Source organism: Eriocheir sinensis, chromosome 2 (genome assembly GCF_024679095.1).
Source record: "Eriocheir sinensis breed Jianghai 21 chromosome 2, ASM2467909v1, whole genome shotgun sequence".
NCBI lineage: Eukaryota > Metazoa > Arthropoda > Malacostraca > Decapoda > Varunidae > Eriocheir > Eriocheir sinensis.
In genome coordinates this window covers 6,877,733-6,899,378 of record NC_066510.1, presented here as the reverse complement: position 1 = coordinate 6,899,378, position 21,646 = coordinate 6,877,733, and the positions used below count along the sequence as shown (strand labels likewise).

At 41.7% G+C, this 21,646-nt stretch overlaps 1 long non-coding RNA gene across 1 annotated transcript in view; it reads left to right on the top strand.

Moving 5' to 3' along the window:
• LOC126998935 (uncharacterized) overlaps window positions 1-21,646 on the top strand; it is a 58,114-nt gene that overhangs the window by 23,920 nt on the left and 12,548 nt on the right. Inside the window, exon 3 of the long non-coding RNA XR_007753073.1 lies at window positions 19,463-19,582. This is a non-coding gene — a long non-coding RNA (uncharacterized LOC126998935). The remainder of the gene's footprint in view (window positions 1-19,462; window positions 19,583-21,646) is intronic.

Sequence of the window (21,646 nt, the reverse complement as noted above, 5' to 3'; positions counted from 1 at the left end):
AACTCAAAAGGTCTACCACACCTCTAGATTTACCCATAAAGCTTTATCAGGAGTTTTCCTATGAACTTGCTACCCCCCTTACCTCCATCATAAATGCCTCCCTCACTCAGAGCAAATGCCCCACAGATTGGAAAACCTCATTCGTCACTCCCATCCCCAAAGTCACCAACCCCACCTCACTTAATGAACTAAGACTCACTCATCACTCCAATCCCGAGCCTGCTTTGTGAAGACTTTGTGTTTAGCTGGGCATATAATACTATTCATTACAAAATTGATCAGAGGCAGTTCGGCAACACTAGAGCCTCTTCCACAACACATTGCCTCATTAGTTTCCTTGATTTCATTCTTAGAAACCTGGAAACCAGAAAAAAACTTCCTCTGCCCTCGCCTTTATTGACTTTCGGAAAGCCTTCGACCTGGTTGACCACACCACTGTCATCACCAAGGCAATAAACATCGGCCTGCCCTCCCACCTGACATCCTGGCTGGCGGACTTCCTGACGCACTGGCACCAAGCTATGCGTCATCAGGGCTGCACCTCCACCCTCCAGCCCCTATCTGCTGGGGTGCCACAAGGGACGCGCATGGGTCCTCTTTGGTTCCTTATTCTGATCAACTATGCACTGTTAGACGCCCCTCATCGCTGGAAGTACGTGGATGATTCGAATCTACAGTGGGCATCTCCATCAACAACACAGCCCCTGACAACACGCCCCTAAAACACATTCTGGACCGACTGCAGAGCTGGACGCAAGACAACCACGTCACCATCAACACCAAGTGATGCATTTTCACACCTCCACCACTGCCATCCCACCGCCAGCCCTGGAGGGTGGCCCTCACCAGCTGCAGGTGGTTGAATCCACCAAACTACTTGGAGTCACCCTAGACAGCAAGCTGAGCTGGGGCAAGCAGGTCACCACCATCATCAGAGCGGCTTCCTACAAACTTTTCATGTTGAGGCGCATGAAAGCACTGGGAGCCCCCCAAAGGTCGCTCAAGGACCTGTACACCACCTTCATCCTTCCTAGACTCCTCTACGCCTCTCCTGCTTGGGCTTCCTCCATCAACAAGACCCAGCAACGCCAATTAGAGAGAGTGCAAAGGCGTGCATGCAGACAGATTCTGGGCAGTTCTTACACTAACTACGAGCATGCACTCACCCAGCTGAATATGCCCACCCTACAGGACCGATACCAGACAAACCTAACCAAATTCGGCAAGTCCCTCCTCCACAACCCCCGTCATAGAGACCTACTCCCACCCGCCCTCCCTCCCCCCACTAGACCCACAAGACACCACAATATTCTCGTCCCGGTCAAAACTCGCACGGACAGATATCGGCTTAGTGCGATACCGACACTTGTGAGGGTCATTAACACCTCCATGATCACATGACCCCTCCACTCCAACACACACACACATCACCCTTCCCCACTTCCCCCATTACTCACCACATGAAACTCATTGTATGGTATTTTTGTGTATTTTCAGCCTTATGGCTGCCTACAAATGAATAAACCATTTATTATATATATATATATATATATATATATATATATATATATATATATATATATATATATATATATATATATATATATATATATATATATATATATATATATATATATATATATATATATATATATATATATAGAGAGAGAGAGAGAGAGATTTACATAGATTTACATAGAAAATCAGACCACACAGACCCCAAGGTCCAGACTAGGTGGTCTGTCCTTAAACCTAAGTGATTTTACATTAATCAGAAGGCTCCTAAACGTTGCATTTCTACTCTAGTTGATATTAAGTTGAAGGAAGTGACGGTCGAGCTTATTTTTGAAGGAGTCAATCGTGTTACACTGATGGTGGAAGCTTATTCCATTCTCGCACTACAACGTTGGTGAAGAAAAATTTGGTGCAGTATGAATTTACTTGTCTACATTTGAGTTTTACGCCATTGTTCCTCGTGCGCAAAGTGTCATCGATCATAAACAATGTTGATCTGTCTACATTCGTGAAACCATAAAGTATTTTGAAACATTCGATCAGTTTTCCTCGGAGGCGACGTTTCTCAAGAGAGAACATGTTAAGGGTAGAAAGCCTTTCTTCGTAGGATTTGTTGCGCAAGGAAGGGATCATTTTCGTTGCCCGACGCTGAACACCTTCTAATTTAGCAATATCCTTTGCATGGTGGGGAGACCAAAACTGTACCGCATATTCCAAGTGGGGTCTGACAAAACTATTGTAGAGCGGGAGTATTACATCTTTATTCTTGAATAAAAAGTTTCTTTTAATGAAGCCCAACATTCTGTTCGCTTTATTTGCTGCATCGATGCATTGCTGTGAGAATTTGAGGTTTGACGCGATTTTGATCCCCAAGTCCTTGACGCATTGAACGCTTTTGAGTTTGACGCCGTGCATTTCGTAATCGAACTTCTTATTCCTCGTTCCAACTTGAAGGACCTGGCACTTGCTTACGTTAAAGGGCATCTCCCATCTATCCGACCAAGCTGAAATTTTGTGCAAATCCTCTTGGAGGCTTTGCCTGTCTTCGTCAGTGAGAACCGAGTTACCAATCTTTGTGTCGTCTGCAAATTTACTAATGCGATTATTGAGTCCAACATCCACGTCGTTGATGTAAATAATGAAGAGTACTGGGCCAAGAACCGAGCCCTGAGGGACGCCACTAGTGACCGGCGCCCACTCTGAGTTAAATCCGTCAATCACTACTCTTTGTTGTCTGTTGCTCAATCAATTCGCGATCCATTGGTGTACTTGACCGTCAATACCTATTTGCTTTAATTTGTAAAGTAATTTATGATGTGGGACTTTATCAAACGCTTTCTGGAAATCAAGATAGACTGCGTCCAGTGATTTGGTTACGTCATAAACAGTGAAGAGGTCGTTATAAAAGGTTAATAGGTTTGATAGGCAGGATCTTTTGTTTCGGAAGCCATGTTGTGAGTCCCAATTAATGAGTGGCTTTCAAGGTAACTCACAATTTTGTCTCTAATTGTGCCCTCAAGTAGCTTACCTACAACCGAAGTCAGACTAATGGGCCTGTAATTATCTGGTACTTTTTTGTCTCCTTTCTTAAAAATCGGTGTCACGTTAGCCTTTTTCCAATCTGAAGGGACGATGCCTTGTCGCAAGGACATATTGTATACGGTTGTGAGGGAGGAGAATATTTCGCTCTTTGTTTCTTTCAGCAGAGTTGGATATACTTTGTCAGGTCTAGGACTTTTATTTGTTTTAAGTGATTTGAGGGCTTTAAGGACTTCATCGGGCTTTATTTCAAAGTTAGGCAATGCATGCTCGGGATTTACATTAGTACTGGTGTTTGTGGTAGTGGTGGGAGGACTGTTATTATTAAACACCGAGGAAAAGTAATTGTTTAATAGGTTTGCAACGTGTTGGCTGTCAGTCACTAGTGCACCGTCGCTGTTTGTTAAGGGTCCAATTCCACTTCTGATTGCCTTTCTGTTGTTTATGTAACTGAAGAAGGATTTCGGATTATTTTTACAGTTGGCTGCAATATTTTCTTCACATCTACGCTTTGCCTGACGCACTAATCTGTTTACTCGTCGCCTGGCATCATTGTAGAGTCTAATGTTTTCGGGCGTGCTTTGTTCTTTCTTTAACCTGTAAAACAATTTTCTCTCCTTGACTGAGTGTTTAATTTCGCTATTAAACCAAGGTGGGCTTTTATTAGTGTTAATTCGCTTCTCGCACAAGGGGACAAATGTGTCCTGCTGAGTGAGTAAGTGATTTTTAAAGCTTAGCCAGGCGTCCTCTACATTGCCATCATCTGATAGTGGCATATCTATTAGTTTTCGTCGGATTTCTACGAAGTTTACACTTTTGAAATTGGGCACCTTTACTTTATTTTCAGTCACCGATGTTTGAGCTCTAATGTCAACGCGCACTAGTTTATGATCACAGGAACCTAGGTGTTCTCCTACCGTGACATTACTGACTAGGTTATCTTGGGTCGCTATAACAAGGTCAAGTATGTTATTTTGTCGAGTTGGTTCAGAAACCATTTGGCTTAGATAATTTTCCTCTAAAAATTCGATCATTCTATGGGACTCACCTTCTGTACCCGACAGTGTCGCCCAGTCGATATGGGGGAGGTTAAAGTCTCCTAGTATCAGTTAGTCGCTGTTATTAAGTGCCTGCCTTAAGACGCTGTACATTTCAAGATCGGCATCGAGTGATTGCCCCGGAGGCCTGTAAGTGACAGATATATTTAAATTGACTTTTGCAGTGTTTACTCGCACGCACAAATGTTCAACGTTACTGTTTCTTGGTGTTTTGTCAGTGGGTTGTAAATAGCTTTTGACAAAAAGGGCGATATATATATATATATATATATATATATATATATATATATATATATATATATATATATATATATATATATATATATATATTTATATATATATATATATATATATATGCCTGCTATTAAGATTCTTAAGAATGATGCTTTCTATGCCCTCTCTGGCCTCAATCTTCAGAAGGATTATGGACCTGATGGAGTGCCTCCTATTGTCCTTAAAAACTGTGCTTCCGTGCTGTCACCCTGCCATGCCAAACTCTTTCGCCTCTGCCTGTCAACATCTACCTTTCCTTCCTGCTGGAAGTATGCCTTCATACAGCCTGTGCCTAAGAAGGATGACCGTTCGAATCCCTCAAATTACCGACCTATAGCTTTACTTTCTTGTCTATCTAAAGCTTTTGAATCAATCCTTAACCGGAAGATTCAAAAGCACCTTTCCACTTCTGACCTTCTATCTGATTGCCAGTATGGGTTCCGCAAGGGGCGTTCTACTGGTGATCTTCTTGCCTTCCTAACTGACTCTTGGTCATCCTCTCTTAGCCGTTTCGGTGAAACCTTTGCTATTGCGCTGGACATATCAAAAGCCTTTGATAGGGTATGGCATAAATCTTTGCTTTCCAAAATATCCTCCTACGATTTCTATCCTTCTCTGTGTACCTTTTTCTCCAGTTTCCTTTCTGACCGTTCTATTTCTGCTGTGGTAGACGGTCACTGTTCTTCCCCTAAACCTATTAACGGTGGTGTCCCGCAGGGTTCTGTCCAATCTCCCAATCTCTTTCTATTATTCATTGATGATCTTCTTTCCAAAACGAACTGTCCTATCCATTTTTACGCCGATGACTCTACTCTGCACTACTCAACTTCTTTTAATAGAAGACCCACCCAACAGGAACTAAACGATTCCAGGCTGGAGGCAGCAGAACGCTTTGCCTCAGACCTTGCTATCATTTCCGATTGAGGCAAGAAGAACCTTTTGTCCTTCAACGCCTCAAAAATACCGTTTCTCCTCCTATCCACTCGAGACAATCTTCCGAACAACTATCCTCTATTCTCTGACAACACTCAGCTATCGCCTTCTTCAACACTAAACATCATCGGTCTATCCTTAACTCAAAATCTCAACTGGAAACTTCATACCTCTTCTCCTAGATCAGCTTCCTCGAAGCTGGGCGTTTTGTGCCGTCTCCGCCAGTTCTTCTCCCCCGCACAGTTGCTATGCATTTACAGGGGCCTTAGCCGCCCTCGTATGGAGTATGCATCTCATGTGTGGGGGGGGCTCCACTCACACAGCTCTCCTGGACAGAGTGGAGTCTAAGGCTCTTCGTCTAATCAGCTCTCTTCCTCAAACTGAAAGTTTTCTACCTTTTAAAGTCCGCCACCATGTTGGCTCTCTTTCTATCTTTTATCGATATTTTCACGCTGACTGCTCTTCTGAACTTGCTAACTGCATGCATTCCCTCCTCCTGCGGCCCCGCTGCACACGACTTTCTACTCATGCTCATCCCTATACTCTCCAAACCCCTTATGCAAGAGTTAACAAGCATATTCATTATTTCATCCCTTACACTAGTAAACTCTGGAACAGCCTTCCTTCGTCTATATTTCCTCCTGTCTTTGACTTGAATTCTTTCAAAAGGAGTGTATCAAGACACCTCTCCTCCCGAAATTGACCTCTTTTTTTTGGCCGCTCATAACTTTTGTCTCTGTAGGAACAGCGATTAGCGGGCTTTTTTTTTTTTTACACCTTTCTTTTGTTGCCCTTGAGCTGTTTCTTTAGCTGTAACATATATATATATATATATATATATATATATATATAAATATATATATATATATATATATATATATATATATATATCAGTGACCCTACACTATGGACAGGAAAATTGCCTCAGCCCTGTCATTAAGCCGCGAATTTTGGAAAATCAACCGCTTTGGTGCGAATCGCCTTAACTCCCTTATTTCTGGGGCTACATAAATGTTTTTGGTATCAAGTATCAAGTATGGTATCAAGCGACCGGGCTCAAAAACCGACTCGAAAGGGTAAAAAATCAACTAAATTCGCAAAAAAGCGACTAAAAAAAACTATTTTTGAGTTCCCAACCTTGAAACGATCTCATTTTTTGAGAATTTCAAAAAAAATTATTTAACAAATAATTTAGCCCTACCAATGTGCTTTCCAATATGATGCATAACATTTCCCTACTTCCAGCAGTTTCGTCGCTGGAGCAAAAACGTAAACCCTAATCAGAGCGATTTTGACGAACTCCAGACACTTTGACGTTATTGTCGAGTAGGACATTGCTATTTTTTATATTGCGTTTTGAGCTCTAGCGACGAAACTACTGGAAGTAAAGAAATGTTATGCATCATATTGGAAAGCATATTGGTAGGGCTAAAGTATTTGTTAAATACGTTTTTTGAAATTCTCAAAAAATGAGTGGGTTTCAATGTTTTTTCAGTCTGTTTTTCGAGTCGGTTTTTGAGCCCTGTCGCTTAGGGAAGAAATATACCCCTTTCATTGTACCGTCGATTGATACCTAAAACATTTCTGTAGCTCCAGAAATAAGGGAGTTATGGCGATTCGCAAAAAAGCGGTTGATTTTCCAAAACTCGCGGCTTAATGACAAGGGCTCAGGAAAAACAAAAGAGTCCTCCGTCCATTACTTGAGATAACACTGTATATACATATATATATATATATATATATATATATATATATATATATATATATATATATATATATATATATATATACACACATACACACACACACACACACACACACACACACACACACACACACAAACACACACACACACACGGCCCCAGCTCCTCTCTCGCTAAATAAGCTTCCTCGAGGTTGGGCGTTCTGTACCGTCTCCGCCAGTTCTTCTCCCCCGCGCAGTTGCTATCCACATACAGGGGCCTTGTCCGCCCTCGTATGGAGTATGCATCTCACGTGTGGGGAGGCTCCACTCACACAGCTCTTCTGGACAGAGTGGAGGCTAAGGCTCTTCGTCTTATCAGCTCTCCTACTCCTACTGATAGTCTTCTTCCTCTTAAATTCCGCCGCGATGTTGCCTCTCTTTCTATCTTCTATCGATATTTCCACGCTGACTGCTCTTCTGAACTTGCTAACTGCATGCCTCCCCCACTCCCGCGGCCCCGCTGCACACGACTTTCTACTCATGCTCATCCCTATACTGTCCAGACCCCTTATGGAAGAGTTAACCAGCATCTTCACTCTTTCATCCCTCACGCTGGTAAAATCTGGAAAAATCTTCCTTCATCTGTATTTCCTCCTGCCTACGACTTGAACTCTTTCATCAGGAGGGTTTCAGGACACCTCTCCTCCCGAATTTGACCTTGCTTTTGGCCACCTCTTCTGATTCTTCTATGGGAGCAGCGATTAGCGGGCTTTTTTTTATTATTGTTTTTTTTTTGTGCCCTTGAGCTGCCTCCTTTGTTGTAAAAAAAAAAAAATATATATATATATATATATATATATATATATATATATATATATATATATATATATATATATATATATATATATATATATATTAGTAAGATTCTTCCAAATGATGTTTTCTATGCCCTCTCTTGCCTCAACTCTCAGAAGGCTTATGGACCTGATGGAGTGCCTCCTATTGTCCTTAAAAACTGTGCTTCTGTGCTGACACCCTGCCTTGCCAAACTCTTTCGTCTCTGCCTATCAACATCTATCTTTCCTTCCTGCTGGAAAAATGCCTTTGTACAGCCTGTGTCTAAGAAGGGTGACCGTTCGAATCCCTCAAACTACCGACCTATAGCTTTACTTTCCTGTCTATCTAAAGCTTTTGAATCAATCCTTAACCGGAAGATTCAAAAGCACCTCTCCACTTCTAACCTTCTATCTGATCGCCAGTATGGATTCAGCAAGGGGCGTTCTACTGGCGATCTTCTTGCTCTCTTAACTGACTCTTGGTCATCCTCTTTTAGCCGTTTCGGTGAAATTTTCTCTGTTGCGCTAGACATATCGAAAGCCTTCGATAGAGTCTGGCACCAGTCTTTGCTTTCTAAACTGCCCTCTTTCGGATTCTATCCCTCTCTCTGTTCCTTTATCTCCAGTTTCCTTTCCGGCCGTTCTATCTCTGCGGTGGTAGACGGTCACTGCTCTTCCCCTAAAGGCCTAAACCTATCAACAGTGGCGTTCCACAGGGCTCTGTCCTATCACCCACTCTCTTCCTATTATTCATCAATGATCTTCTTTCCATAACAAATTGTCCTGTCCACTCATCCGCCGACAACTCCACTCTGCATTATTCAACTTCTTTCAATAGAAGACCATCACAACAGGAAGTACACGACTCCAGACTGGAGGCTGCAGAACGCTTAACCTCAGACCTTGCTATCATTTTCGGTTGGGGCAGAAGGAACCTTGTGTCCTTCAATGCCTCAAAAACTGAATTTCTCCACCTATCAACTCGACACAATCCTCCAAACACCTATCCCCTATTCTTCGACAAAACTCAGCTGTCACTTTCTTCAACACAAACAGCCTCGGTCTATCCTTAACTCAGACTCTCAACTGGAAACTTCATATCTCCTCTCTTGCTAAATCATCTTCCTCGAGGTTGGGCGTTCTGTATCGTCTCCGCCAGTTCTTCTCCCCCGCGCATTTGCTATCCATAAACAGGGGCCTTGTCCGCCCTCGTATGGAAAATGCATCTCACGTGTGGGGGGGGGGGCTCCACTCACACAGCTCTTCTGGACCGAGTGGAGTCTAAGGCTCATCGTCTCATCAGATTTCCTCCTCCTACTGATAGCCTTCTACCTCTTAAATTCCGCCGCGATGTTGCCTCTCTTACTATCTTCTATCGATATTTCCACGCTGACTGCTCTTCTGAACTTCCTAACTGCATTCCTCCCCCCTCCCGCGGCCCCGCTGCACACGACTTTCTACTCATGCTCATCCCTACACTGTCCAAACCCCTTATGCAAGAGTTAACCAGCATCTTCACTCTTTCATCCCTCACGCTGGTAAACTCCGGAACAATCTTCCTTCATCTGTATTTCCTCCTGCTTACGACTTGTACTCTTTCAAGAGGAGGGTATCAGGACACCTCTCCTCCCGAAATTGATCTTTCTTTCGGCCACCTCTTTCAATTCTTTTTTGGGTGCAGCGAGTAGCGGGCTTTCTTTTATTATTGTTTTCTTTTTTTGTGTGCCCTTGAGCTGCCTCCTTTGTTGTAAAAAAAAAAAATTATATATATATATATATATATATATATATATATATATATATATATATATATATATATATATATATATATATATATATGTGTGTGTGTGTGTGTGTGTGTGTGTGTGTGTGAAAAATTCGCGGCCGTTCGCCGAATGTGCACGGATGCTGAATGGACGCCGAATTGTTGCCGAAATGTCGCCGACATGTCCCAGACAATTCGCCGTCCAATTTGCGGTGTTCGGTGAATTGTCGCCGAATTTTGACCGTTGAAATTTTAATTTTGTTGGCGAATTTGTCGCCGACGTGTCGCTGACTATTCGGGGACATGTCTCCGACATGTCGCCGAATGGCCAAGACTATTCGGGGACATGTCCCCGAATATTCGGCGAACATTCGGCGAATTGATCACGACACGGCAATCGGGTCGCGGTGGGAGGTGTACACGGGGGTCTCTCTCTCTCTCTCTCTCTCTCTCTCTCTCTCTCTCTCTCTCTCTCTCTCTCTCTCTCTCTCTCTCTCTCTCTCTCTCGAAGAAAGGCTCTCTACCCTTAACATGTTCTCTCTTGAGAAACGTCGCCTCCGAGGAAAACTGATCGAATGTTTTAAAATACTTAATGGTTTCACGAATGTAGACAGATCAACATTGTTTATGATCGATGACACTTTGCGCACGAGAAACAATGGCGTAAAACTCAGATGTAGACAAGTAAATTCAGACTGCACCAAATTTTTCTTCACCAACGTTGTAGTGCGAGAATGGAATAAGCTTCCACCATCAGTGGTCCAGTGTAACACGATTGACTCCTTCAAAAATAAGCTCGACCGTCACTTCCTTCAACTTAATATCAACTAGAGTAGAAATGCAACGTTTTGGAGTCTTCTGATTAATGTAAAATCACTTAGGTTTAAGGACAGATCACCAAGTCTGGACCATGGGGTCTGTGTGGTCTGATTTTCTATGTAAATCTATGTAAATCTCTCTCTCTCTCTCTCTCTCTCTCTCTCTCTCTCTCTCTCTCTCTCTCTCTCTCTATATATATATATATATATAAATCTCTGTATATATATATAAATGTAATTATATATATCTATATATATATATATATATATATATATATATATATATATATATATATATATATATATATATATATATATATATATATATATATATATATATATATATATATATATATATATATATATATATATATATATATATATGGAATCAAGTAATATAATAATAAATAGTAAATAAGAAAATATGAAAAACAAGAAGAATCGTGAATTTATAAAATAGATACGCAACTAACATTTTCATTTATTTCATAATTTATTTACTATTTATTACTCTATTTATTTCTTAATATCATTATTCTGCCATTATTTAACTTTTGTTTCATTTTTTTAGTTATTTAAATTTATTTCTTCTTTCAGTTACTGGTTTGATTATTAATATTACGTAAACATTCATTCATTCTAAACTATTTGTAGGAAGGCAAAACAAAAACAAGTCACATTTATACATTTTATTACACATACTATCATACATATTGCCACATATTATCACACACGATATTCACTCGCCCGCAACAAGTTGCGAGAGACGAGGTGGGCTCTTCAGCTGCCGGCGAAGAAGTGTGCTGCACCCCGGATTCCCGTGCTTTTATATGTCACATGGGCATCAGATGATCAGCTGTCAGAAATCTTGGCACTGTCGGAGAATTGTCCCCGACATGTCGCCGACACTTCGGGAACATACGAAGACAATTTGGAAACTTGTTGCCAACTATTCCGCGACAAATAAAACGTTAAAATTTCAGATTCTGAACTCGGCGGCATGGACGCCGAATACTCGGCGACATGTCTCCGAATTGTCCCCGAATTGTCTTGATCATTCGCCGACATGTCACCGAATGGTCACGAACTGTAAGAATCTTGGTCATGTCGGCTAACCGGTCGCCGAATTTTTTCACGAACTAATTCGGCGACAAGTTTGTGGTCAAAATTCGGCAGTGTATTTGGGGCTTTAGAGTCCACTCTTTCCAGAAGAGCTGTGTGAGTGGAGCCCCCCCACACGTGAGATGCATACTCCATACGAGGGCGGACAAGGCCCCTGTATATGGACAGCAACTGTGCAGGGGAGAAGAACTGGTGGAGACGATACAGAACGCCCAACCTTGAGAAAGCTGATTTAGTGAGAGAGGAGATGCGAAGTTTTCAGATGAGGTTTGGAGCTAAGGATACACTGAGGATATTTAGTGTTGAAGAGGGAGACAGCTGGGTGTTGTCGAAGAATAAGGGATATATATATATATATATATATATATGTATACATATATATATATATATATATATATATATATATATATATATATATATATATATATATATAAATATATATATATATATATATATATATATATATATATATATATATATATGTATATATATATATATATATATATATATATATATATATATATATATATATATATATATATATATATATTTTTTTTTACAGCTAAGGAGACAGCTCAATGGCGCAAAGAAAAAAAAAAGTAAAGTAGATAAAAAGGCCCGCTACTCTCTGATCCAGACCAGAGGTGTAAGGAGTGTCCAAACTCAGAGGTTAATTTCGGGAGGAGGTGTCCTGATACCCTACACTAGAAAGAGTTAAAGTCGTCGGCAGGAGGACATAAAGATGAATGAAGATGTTACTAGAGGTTACCAGAGTGAGTGATGAAAGAGTGAATAGTCTGGTTAACTCTTGCATAATGGTGTTCGACATTATATGGATGAGCATGAGTAAAAGTCGAGTGCAGCGGGGCCGCGGAGGGGGAGGCATGCAGTTAGCAAGTTCATAAGAGCAGTCAGCGTGGAAATATCGATAGAAGATAGAAAGAGGCAACATTGCGGCGGAATTTAAGAGGTAGAAGACTATCAGTATGAGGAGGAGAGCTGATGAGACGAAGAGCCTTAGCCTCCACTCTGTCCAGAAGAGCTGTGTGAGTGGAGCCCCCCCTCACATGAGATGCATACTCCATACGAGGGCGGACAAGGCCCCTGTATATGGACAGGAACTGTGCAGGGGAGAAGAACTGGCGGAGACGGTACAGAACGCCCAGCCTCGAGGAAGCTGATTTAGTAAGAGATGAGATATGAAGTTTCCAGTTGAGATTTTGAGTTAAGGATAGACCGAGGATGTTTAGTGTTGAGGAAGGTGATAGCTGGGTGTTGTCAAAGAATAGGGGATAGTTGTTTGGAAGATTGTGTCGAGTGGATAGGTGGAGAAACTGTGTTTTTGAGGCGTTGAAGGACACCAGGTTCTTCTTGCCCCAATCGGAAATAAGAGTAAGGTCTGAGGCTAAGCGTTCTGCAGCCTCCAGCCTTGAGTCGTTAAGTTCCTGAAAGGTGGGTCTTCTATTAAAAGAATAATGCAGAGTGGAATCATCGGCGTAGGAATGGATAGGACAGTTCGTTTTGGAAAGAAGATCATCAATGAACAACAGAAAAAGAGTGGGAGATAGGACAGAACCCTGTGGGACACCACTGTTAATAGATTTAGGGGAAGAACAGTGACCGTCTACCACGGCAGAAATAGAACGGTCAGAAAGGAAACTGGAGATAAAGGTACAGAGAGAAGGATAGAAACCGTAGGAGGGTAGTTTAGAAAGCAAAGATTTGTGCCAGACCCTATCAAAAGCTTTTCATATGTCCAGCGCAATAGCAAAAGTTTCACCGAAACGGCTAAGAGAGGATGACCAAGAGTCAGTTAAGAAGGCTAGAAGATCACCAGTAGAACGCCCCTTGCGGAACCCATACTGGCGATCAGATAGAAGGTCAGAAGTGGAAAGGTGCTTTTGAATCTTCCGGTTAAGGATTGATTCAAAAGCTTTAGATAGACAAGAAAGTAAAGCAATAGGACGGTAGTTTGAGGGATTGGAGCGGTCACCCTTCTTAGGTACAGGCTGTATGAAGGCATACTTCCAGCAAGAAGGAAAGGTAGATGTTGACAGGCACAGGCGAAAGAGTTTGACCAGGAAGGGTGACAGCACGGAGGCACAGTTTTTAAGGACAATAGGAGGCACTCCATCAGGTCCATCAGCCTTCTGAGGATTGAGGCCAGAGAGGGCATAGAAAACATCATTTTGAAGAATCTTTATAACAGGCATAAAGGAGTCAGAGGGGGGATGAGTAGGAGGAATATGCCCAGAATCGTCCAGAGTGGAGTTTTTAGAAAAAGTTTGAGAGAAGAGTTCAGCCTTAGAGATAGATGAGACGGCAGTGTTGCCGTCAGGACTGAGGAGTGGAGGGAAAGATGAAGAAGTGAAGTTGGAGGAGATGTTTTTGGCTAGATGCCAGAAGTCACTGGAAGAGTTAAAGAAAGCAAGGTTTTGACATTTTCTATTAATGAAAGAATTTTTGGTTAGTCGGAGAATAGATTTGGCACGATTTCGGGCAGAAATGTAAAGTTCATAATTAGCATTAGTTTGAAGGCTCTGGTACCTTTTGTGAGCTACCTCTCTATCATTGACAGCACGAGAACAAGCATGATTAAACCAAGGCTTTTTAGCGTGAGGAGTAGAGAAAGAACGAGGAATGTATGCCTCCATTCCAGAGACAATCACCTCTGTGATGCGCTGAGCACACACAGAGTGGTCTCTATCCTGGAAGCAATAATCATTCCACGGGAAATCGGAAAAGTACATCCTCAGGTCGTCCCACCGAGCTGAAGCAAAATGCCAGAAGCATCGCCTCTTCGGTGGGTCCAGAGGGTGTACAGGAGCGATAGGACAGGATGCAGAAATAAGATTGTGATCGGAGGAGCCCAACGGAGAGAACAGTTTGACAGAATAAGCAGAAGGGTTTGAGGTAAGGAAGAGGTCTAGAATGTTGGGCCAATCTCCAAGACGGTCGGGAATACGTGTAGGGTGCTGGACCAACTGCTCTAGGTCGTTGAGGATAGCAAAGTTGTAGGCTTGTTCACCAGGATGGTCAGTGAAAGAGGATGAAAGCCAAAGCTGGTGGTGAACATTGAAATCTCCTAGGATGGAGATTTCAGCGAAGGGAGAGTGGGTCAAGATGTGCTCCACTTTAGAATTCAAATAGTCAAAGAATTTTACATAGTTGGTAGAGTTAGGTGAGAGATAAACAGCACAGATGTATTTAGTAATAGATTGACAGTGAAGTCTTAACCAGATGGTGGAAAATTCAGAAGAGTCAAGGTCGTGGGCACGAGAGCAAGTGATGTCGTTGCGCACGTAGGCGCAACATCCAGCTTTGGATTGAAATTTAGGATAGAGATAGTAGGAGGGAACAGAGTAGAGATTGCTGTCAGCAGCCTCAGAAACCTGTGTTTCGGTAAGGAAGAGAAGGTGAGGTTTAGAGGAGGAGAGATGATGTTCCACAGAATGAAAATTAGAGCGAAGACCGCGAATGTTGCAGAAATTGAGAAGAAAGAGGTTCGAGGAGTTATCAAGACACCTCTCGGGTCGGCAGCCAGAAGGGGAGTCCTCCCTGGGGGAATCTGTGGTCCCCCCCCCAGTCGGGGACTCCGAGGCTTGGTGTATGTTCGCCATTTTGAAATTTTAATTTTGGGAAAAGGTGTATATGTTGTGTGAATGCAGTGTGGTGTGGATAGAGAGAGGATCTGTCTTTAGAGAGCATGCTGAACTACTCTCTGGTGTTGGTGAGACAATAGGGAAACGGTTAGTGAGGACATGGGAAAGGTCTTTGGAGGGCTTCAGTTCCCTTCTCACCTCCCATATATACCTCACCGGGAGTGGCTTGCGCCCGCTCGGTAGGTGTCTTCCTACCTACTCCAGCCATATATATATATATATATATATATATATATATATATATATATATATATATATATATATATATATATATATATATATATATATATATATATATATATATATATATATATATATATATATACGAATAACAGGACGAGCGTAACAGCGAAAATATTTGTTATTTGCGACGTTTCGATTCATCCTGAATCATTGTCAGGCCTATTAAAGAACTAAATCACAAAGTGTTAACGCCAACAGTTTCTAAAAGAATTAAAACAAACTAAAACTTTAACTCATGACAAGTAATAAAAAGTGGAAAATTATGAAATATGAAATTGTAAAAAGAAATATGAATATAATCTAGTTAAAAGAAAATACTCATGGGAATAGAACGATTATAAAAGTGAAAATACAGAAGTAAAACTGATTGATCAAAATGTTCGTAATAAAAGAAAACGGTTTGTAAAAGCGCAAATCAATGTATCACCTTTATTAATAGTGTATTTGTGTAGAGGAGTCCTGTGCACAGAGTATGGGCTGCTAATGCCTGCACGCCTGAGGTACTCCATAGTGGGGCGAGACATGTCGTCATTTGAAGTAAACATAATTTTGAAGTCATTTATAAAGGGTGGTCTTAAGATTTTCTATGGATTCGGATGGGTGAATGTGGTAGTTTTAAATGCATTTTGTTTATTTGATAAGAAAACCCTTTGTGCTCCGAGATTCTGGTTCGAAGTTGGCGCTTTGTTTGGCCAATATAGGTAGCACTACTCCTACTGCACTTAAAAAGGTATACAGCAGAGGATCTCACAGCATAGGGCAACTTATCTTTGATTCTAAAATGATGAGACTAGGAGATCATTTTAGAACCAAAGATAAGTTGCCCTGTGTGTGTGTGTGTGTGTGTGTGTGTGTGTGTGTGTGTACCAAGTTGTATTTACCTAGTTGTGACATACGGGAAAAGAGCTACGCTCGAGCTGTTCCGTCTCCATATCCACTCTTATCCAATTTTTCCTTAAAATCATGAATGTTTCTCGCACAAACCACCTCTTCCTCCCGTCTATTCCATAGCGCAGTGCTTCTGTTTGGGAAGCTAAACTTTTTCACATCTCTCCTACACGTGGTCGCCCTCAACTTCTTTCCATGTCCTCTCGTTTCTCCCTCGTTTCACACACACAGGTCCTCTCTGTCCAAATTCCCCACTCCGCCCGCGACCCTGTACATCGCTATCAGGTCTCCTCTTTCTCTTCTTCTCTCTAGGGTTGTGAGCCCCATGCTATTGAGTCTCTCCTCATAAGTCCGATCTCTGAGTTCCGGTACCATCTTAGTTGCCACTCTCTGCACTCTTTCCAGCTTCCTTATGTTCTTTTCGTGATGAGACCGGACCACTGCTGCATACTCCAACCTTGGCCTTATCATTGTAACTATTATTTTCTTCATCATCTCCTCATCCAAGTATACACAAATGACGTCCTTATGTTCCTCAGCAAATTCAGAGTTTGTCCCGTTATCCTGTTGATGTGTTTGTCCGGTGACATCTTCTCTGAGACAGTCACTCCCAAATCTTTTTCCTCCACTTCTCTGCATATTATCTCACTTCCCATCTAATAATCATATTCGCATCTTCTACCACTCCCACCAAACTCCATTTTTTTTTATATATTTCCCAAGGTTGAACTCCATCTGCCATGTACGACTCCACTCCCATATTCTATCCAGGTTCCTCTGCAATGCCTCACAGTCCTTCACATTATTCACTCATCTCAACAGCTTTACATCATCTGCAAACAAACTCACATAGCTGGACACTCCGTCCACCATATCATTTATATAAACAGCAAACATTATTGGTGCCAACACCGAACCTTGCGGGACTCCACTCATCACAGGGCACCAGTTGGAAACTCTGTCCCTGATTATCGTCCTCATTTCTCTGTTAGTTAGGAAGTCCTCCAGCCACTTAATCAGTCCATCACCCACTCCACCCTTATTTTTAATTTTCAAAATTAGTCTTCTGTGCGGTACTTTGTCGAATGCCTTTTTCAAATCCAGGTACACTCCATCCGCCCAGCCTTCTCTCTCTTGAGTAATAACACAACAAGTTGGTGACGCAAGATCTCCCTCTCCTGAATCCAAACTGGCAATCCGAGATAATTTTCTCACTTTCTAAGAAATCCGACCACCTGTTTTTAACCAGCCTCTCGCATATCTTCGCAACCACACTAGTGAGTGATACCGGTCTGTAATTTAATGGGTCCTCTCTCTTGCCTCCCTTAAAAATTGGTACTATGTTTGCTCTCTTCCAATCTTGTGGTAAGCTACCTTTCCTTCACTCAGGAAGGCACTCATTATGGAGTGCAGTTTCTCTGCAAGTTGGTCATTACATTATTTCAAGATCCACCCTGATACTCCATCCGGCCCCGTCGCCTTTCTTACATCCAGCTTGTTCAAACTTTCCCTGACCTCCTGCACCGTTAACTGTATCTCCTGCATAACCTTCCTCTTTCCTGGCCCGGTGGTTGTACAAATTCTTCTTTTGTGAAAATTCTATGGAAGCTGTTATTCATCACCTCTGCCATCTCTGCTGGGTCCTCATATGTAGTTTCATCCATTTTCAGTTTATCGATTGTTTTTTCTATTCATTAATTTGCCGTTCACATGTATATATAATAGTTTGGGTTGGTCTTTGAGCTTGTCGATTATATCTTTTTCATATTTCCGTTTTCCTTCTCTTCTAATCTTTGTATATTCATTCCTTGCTTGTTTGAAATCGCTCCACGAGTTGATTCTTCTTCGTCTCCTCCATCCCTTCCAAGCTTCCACCTTTCCCTTTCTAGCTGCCTCGCATCTTTTGTTATCCCACTCCTTTTACCAGCATCCCTTTTGATTACCTTGGGGACATATCTATTTTCGGCTTCCTTGAATAGCTTTAAAAACTCGTCCCACTTATGCTGTGTACTCTTGGCTTTGTACAGCCCACTCCAATTTGCATTTTCAAAAAAAGTTCTCATGCTAACAAAGTCTGCTTCTCCCAATTTTGTGATCCTCTTTTCGGTCAATCGTTCTCTTTTCTGTTACTTCAAATTCCACAACCGCATGGTCACTCTTTGCTATTGGACAATCTACTTTAAGATTTTCTTTTACTTCCGGCTCCTTGCTAAATACCAGGTCTAGTCTTGATGCCTCGCCTTCTTTCCCGAATCTGGTATGTTCCTTGATCCACTGAGTCAGTACATGTTCCATTGCCATTGTAGGAGTTTTCCTCCCGACGACTCTTCTGCTCCCTGCGTCTGCCAATCCTCCCATTCTACCTCCTTGCAATTGAAATCACCCATTATAATTATTCTCTCACACTCTCACAATATTCCATCCAGGCAACTCACCGTGTCTTGTATCATTTGTTCATATTCTCGGACCTTCCATGCACTTGTTCTTGGTGGCACATACCCTACTACATACTGCTTCCTTCTTCCTTCAGCACCCACAATTTTCACTTTCAATACCTCTGCCAAGCCTTCACCCTCAATCACCTCCTCCACCCTAATGCCTTTCTTTACCATCAACATCACACCTCCTCCCTGTTTTATCTTTCTGTCTCTCCTCCATATGTTGTATGCACTTTCTCCAATCTCCACCACCTCAATTTGGTCACACAACTTAGTTTCCGTCAGCCCCACAAATCAGGTTCTTTGTCTCTCAAATAGTCGTTAAACTCTATCCACGATTAAACTATTCCATTAATATTCGTATATGTGTATGTGTGTGTGTGTGTGTGTGTGTGTGTGTGTGTGTGTGTGTGTGTGTGTGTGTGTGTGTGTGTATTGTTAATGAATTAGTGTTGAGGGTGAGAGAGTGGGTGAGTGAGTGTGAGAGTGTGTGAGTAAATGAGTGAGTGAGTGTGTGTGAGTGAGTGTGAGAGTGTGCGTGAGTAAGAGTGCGTGAGTGAGAGTGAACGACTGAGTGTGAGTGAGTGAGTGAGTGTGAGTGTGAGTGAGTGAGAGTGAGTGAGTGAGTGAGAGTGAGAGGATGGAGTGACTTCATAGAATGCTGATTATAATTTTCTTTCTTTTGCAGGTTGTAGTGGTGGGGAGGGACAGTATTCGCCAACTGAGATGTCGTAGTGCTTTATCATGTCCCCCAGCTGTTGTAATCACTTCAGCCCACTTGGCGGCCATTAAAGCTGCTGCCCAACAGGTAAATTAAGGATATGATATGAAAGAGTCGGATACATTGAAGGAATAGGGAAGCGGAACAAGTTATGGTTATGTACACTAACATAGATGGGATGATATGTTATACGATGTGATAGAAGTGTTTGAAAGGATTACCTTGAGGGGTAACATCTTGGTATTAGTTGGGGGTTTAAATGACAAGAAGATGGACTGGAACGCAATGGACATTGGGCAAAGTGAGAGATCATGGAGAATATCTTTATTCATTGGGTTCGAGAAGCCACAAGAATTAGAGGAGAGGATGAATCATCCCGAGTGGACTTGATTTCCACAAAGGATCCTGATGATGTAAGCGATGTGAGATACCCTTATCCCTTAGGCCACAAGGGATAAGGTGGTCACTTTTTCCCTAAGCCTCAGGGAAAACTGACCATTTTTTGATTGAGGTGAAGACTGCAGAGACAGGAAGGGATATGGAATTAGGCTTACAAGAAAGAGATACAACTATAAAAAAATATATATTTCTGCCTTGAGAGATTATTTGAGTAAAGTTAACCTTTTTTATTACGTTTCTGCCTATGGTGCTGGTGGGCATTCTTAAGGGGCCCAATGATCGGCCCCAGTCCGTTATGACGCAGGCAATAGGCGCACCTAACAATACCATAGCCGATCCAGGATTCAGGACGTTTCCTAAGTAATAGAAGGTAATGTTATAATTGTATTTCGTAAAGAATCCTTTTAACCAAAAACTAACTAAAATTATGAGTATTCTTTTTCCTGAACACAACATTCAATAAACAACAGAACAATAATATGAAAATACGAATAGCCACCGTTGCCAGATTGTCGTACTCAGAACATAGTATTTACCGGTTTCTGACGCCTAACTATTGCCAAGAAACATCAGGATCTTACTCTTTCAACGATAACTATAAATTAGTTTCGTTTTTGGAGCCCAGAAGACAGTTTGGGGCAGGAAGCCGGGAAATATAAGCGGCTGAGTATGACAATCTGGCAATAATCTGTGGCCGAGGCAGCAGCAGCCTGCCATATTGCGGGTATCAGATACCTAAAATATCATACTTTTACTGCCCAAAGCAGGTGATGTCACTTATTGTGACTTTGTGAGCTGTCATATTTATCTATTTGTGTATATTTCATGGTGGCAAAATTTAAATTACTAGTTTCATTTTTACTAGTGACACGAATTTGTGACTGTTTATCACAATAGAATTTCACTCTAATAAGTGAATCAGACTCCACAGAAATATTACCAGTGTGTGTATGAATGAATACAAAGTTAAGCACATACTTTGATTTAACTCTAGGATGTCTCGTGGATCATTAATAAATAAAAACAAAGTATCCGGCTAAGCTACTCTTTAGCCCATTACATTTAATGGCGCCAAAAAAACAGTCCCTCCGCCAAGTTTGTACCCCACATTTGGTGATGTTAGGTGCACCTATTGTTTATAGTGGCGCCATCTTGTTTGGCTCATTCTGTCCCCTGGAGTTCATCTTTGATCTACTCTTTTGATAGAGAATCTAGAGTCCGGGTTGACAGGTGATCTTCAGAACGGCATGTGGGTAATCTTAGGCCACTTGGCGGTGACTGAAAAATCCCAGCTTTTGGTGGCGGAACTCAATTCCGCGTCCTCCTGGATGGGGCGCCCGTACGTTAACCAGTCAGGCACCACCTCCCCAATATTCACTGGAAAATTAGCAGGCTTTATATATATAAAACAGCTATTTGAGACATAAATAACATTTTTAAGTCAAAATCGGCTATAATTGACGGTATCTGTTATTGCTGCCAGCATATTATTGACACAGACGACTGTTTACTAAGCGTATAAAGGTGCTATCACACGGAGATTTTCTGGCGTCTTTTATTGGCATCTAGCCGCCGGTACCGGTAGCAAGGAGCGCTCTTGCTTTCACACGCACAACAGATGTTTTCGGCCTCAGCACAGATCAAAACAAGCTTGATGCTAAATATATATATATATATATATATATATATATATATATATATATATATATATATATATATATATATATATATATATATATATATATAAAGGAT